The 3,480-nt window shown below is 45.0% G+C and overlaps 1 pseudogene; it reads left to right on the top strand.

Annotated features, from left to right (window-relative positions):
* The window catches only part of LOC111955739 (protein Jumonji-like), an 89,023-nt pseudogene extending 86,183 nt beyond the window's left edge, over positions 1-2,840 (top strand).
* The last annotated feature ends 640 nt before the right edge of the window (positions 2,841-3,480 follow it).

The raw sequence follows: 3,480 nt of genomic DNA, 5'->3' as shown, positions 1-3,480 counted from the left end.
AGTGACCTCAAAAAAAAGAATCTGAATGGTTTGTCCTCGGGGTTTCGCCTGCTAAATAAGTTCTGTTATACTCACAGACATGATTCAAACAGTTTTTGAAACTTCAGAGTGGTTTCTATCCAAATCTTATACTATGCATATTTTATCTTCTGGGGGATGAGTAGCTGGCAGTTTAATTTGGACATGCTTTTAGTCCAAAATTCCGAATGCTGCCCCCTACCCTAGAGAAGTTAACCAGGCAAGTCAGTTAAGAACAAATTCTTATTTTACAATGACGGCCTACCACGGCCTAACCCAGACGACGCTGGGCCAATTGTGTGTCGCCCTATGGGACTCCAGATCACAGCCGGTTGTGATATAGCCCGGGATYGAACCAGGGTCTGTATTAACGCCTCTAGCACTTGAGATGCAGTGCCTTAGACCGCTGCGCCACTCGGGAGCACTAGCCTAACCCTGTTCCTGGAGAGCWACTGCGTCCTGTAGGTTTTGGCTTCAAATGTAATTTAGCACACCTGATTCTAATAGGTGGTTAATAAGATTAATCCGGTTAGTTACAACTGGGGTTGGAGCGGAAACCTACAGGAGGTTATTGTAGCTTTCCAGGAACAGGGTTGGGCAGCACTGCTCTACAGTCTATGCAGGTTTTTTTTCCTGTTGATCAGTGTAGTGCCATATGTAATCTGGTTGATACAAAAGGCTGTAGGATATTCTGTCAAAGTTCTGTGTTAACGCAGTGTCTCTCTGCCTTCCCACTGTAGGACCTGAAATGCCGGCACATAGCCAAACCCTTCTCCATGGAGAAGTTACTCTATCAGATCGCCACGGCCGAATCCAAACGCGAGAATGGGCACATTCTGACTACGATCTCCGCTCTTCTCAAAGACCTCAGGTCGGTAGCCATGGAAACCGGGCACATCAAAACATGGATGCTGTTACGGCCTCATTCTTCATCCTCTGTTGCCATGCCAGTATGATCAAAGACATAGCTCAGTCTAACTGTGGTCAAAGCCATGTTGAAAATACCCCAAAATCTTCTGTTTCAAATACACTCCATGATTTAATGGATGGACWTAGTGTCTACATCAGGGCGGAAAGACCTTTAGATAATACAGCAAACAGTTAATACTGAGCTTTAATCACAACGTTCTGAATCACTGAGTTGTGTTGCTCTGCTCTAATAGGAACATAGAGATGAGACAACGGCAGGAACTGTACGAGGCAGGGCTTCTGTCCTCTGCCCGCTACGGAACACATGATAACAGCCTGGTGCCCGGTGATGGACGCAAGAAACCCAGGAAGTGGCTGGCGCTGGAGTCGTCAGAGAGACGCTGCCAGACTTGCCAACACCTCTGCTACCTGTCCATGGTGAGAGCTGGCCCATGGGGAATAGTGCTAGGGTTAGGGCTGGGTTATGGAGAGTAGTGTTAATTTGGGTTGGAACTAGAGCTGGTGCTGGGTGAATGTAGTGAACCACTCCATGTACGGGTTGGCAAGTAACCTCGCGGAGAAGAGCGTTGGGCCAGTAACCAAAAGGTTGCTGTTTCGAATCCATAAGCTGACTAGGTGACAAATCTGTCCATGTGCTCTTGAGCAAGGCACTTAACCCTAATTGYTCCTGTGCGTCGCTCTGGATAAGAGCGTCAGCTAAATGGTTTAAATGTAAAGATGAATTTAGTTTACCATTCCATGAAAAGATGTGTTGAATTCTGAGTTGTGATGTCCATCCCAGGTGGTCCAGGAGAATGAAAACGTAGTCTTCTGTTTGGAGTGTGCTTTGAGATACGTGGAGAATCACAAGTCCTGCAGAGGCCTCAAGATGATGTATCGTTACGATGAGGTAAGATTCCATCCCCGCAAACCTGGAACATTCCCAGGACATTAGCTAAAATTCCCATTAAGGGCTCTATTCAATTTATCGCTGAAGCGTTACAGATTGCGCGATGGAAAATGATCATAACATTTCTGATTGAGCCATCGTATGCAGCATTTAACGTGAATACTGTCTCTGCCACCGTGGGAACATTGCCTTTAAATTGGGCTTTAAGGCTGAACTTCCAGGATACGGATTGAATAGAGGCTTAAGTTCTAGTTCAGTTTTTATCGAACATTATGATGAAAACATTCTTTTAATGTTTTAGATAAAATGTTTTTAATGTTTTAAATGAAATATGCTTGGAATGTCTTCCTAACATTTACAAAAATGTTGTGCACAACATCTAACAACCCACACAGAACAATCCCCTAAGTTTCTTACATTTTCAGGTAATGTAATAACTACATGTGTTCTGGGAATGGTCTTGCAATCAGGTGAATGTTTTATACAAAAATTGTGTTATTAGAACTTTTTTGGAACAATTTTGGTTTGCTGGGATGACCCGCTCTTATCTGAGTAGAATTGATCAGAACCTTCAACAGCGGAGTGGTGTAACATGCAATGTTTGGATAAATATGATATTTGTTCATTTCTAGTGTAGTGTTCATTATAACGCATATGTTCTGTCTAATCCCTCGTGCCTTCGCCCCCCCAGGAGCAGATCAACAGCTTGGTGAAGCAGGTGTGTGGCAAGGCCCTGGGGAAGACGACCGAGAAATGTAACGGTGCAAGCCCCATCAAACCACCACCTAAACGCGGACCCCGGAAGAGAGAGACCGTGGAGGTGTCCCTGTCCCGCCTCTCCTCCTCCCACCTGTCTCCCGCAGCCGTCACATGAGGAAGTTAACACCGCCCACTGCCCCTCCATCTTAGTTTGGAGAATCACTGTTGTCCTTTTTTTAAAGAAAGAAAAAATATAATGCCCCAAATCTCCCACGCAACCTTACTATGACGAACTACCCCACCCCCTTAGTATGGCAAACTACCCCACCCCCTTAGTATGGCAAACTTGAAAACAAGCAGTCTTTTTTTGCACTAGCACGGAAAATGTTTTTTCAGTTTCTTTTTTGGCATTAATTGAAACGTTCACAGGTAAATGTTGTGCCCCTTTGCACTGACCCCCACCCCCCCCCCCCCCCACCCCATGTGTGCAGTCAGACCCATCACCATCTGTCACTCAACTGTGAACAAAAGGGACGAATGGAGAAGGTGCCTTTTTTCATTTTATTGAAATGACACAAGTAGAACCCAAAGTTTTTCCTCATCTTTAGTTTTTGAAGATGAGTTGTTTTTGTTCTCCTCCTCTGCCTGCAGAAGCTCCTGTTGTTCAGGGCCTGTTGCTCCCTAACCCACACAGGTAAAACTTGAAAGGCAGATTGTTTTGGCTGGCTTGTTTTATTTGGGATTTTAGCTTTGATTTTAGATTTTGAGAAAGTCTTCTGTGTTTATTTTGTTGTCGTTGTTTCCTTTTTCTTTGTTACTTGTGGAACTAGTGGTGCCAGGCTGTATGTCAGAAAACACAGCCTGGGGTGCCGTGGCTGTATGTCAAACGGACCAAGGTGCCATGGCTGTATGCAGAAATACAGACCTAGGTGCCGCTGGTCTCT

Source organism: Salvelinus sp. IW2-2015, linkage group LG31, assembly GCF_002910315.2.
Source record: "Salvelinus sp. IW2-2015 linkage group LG31, ASM291031v2, whole genome shotgun sequence".
NCBI classification, from domain to species: Eukaryota; Metazoa; Chordata; class Actinopteri; order Salmoniformes; family Salmonidae; genus Salvelinus; species Salvelinus sp. IW2-2015.
The sequence above is the reverse complement of the archived record's forward strand: the minus strand, read 5'-3'. Positions and strand labels throughout refer to the sequence as shown.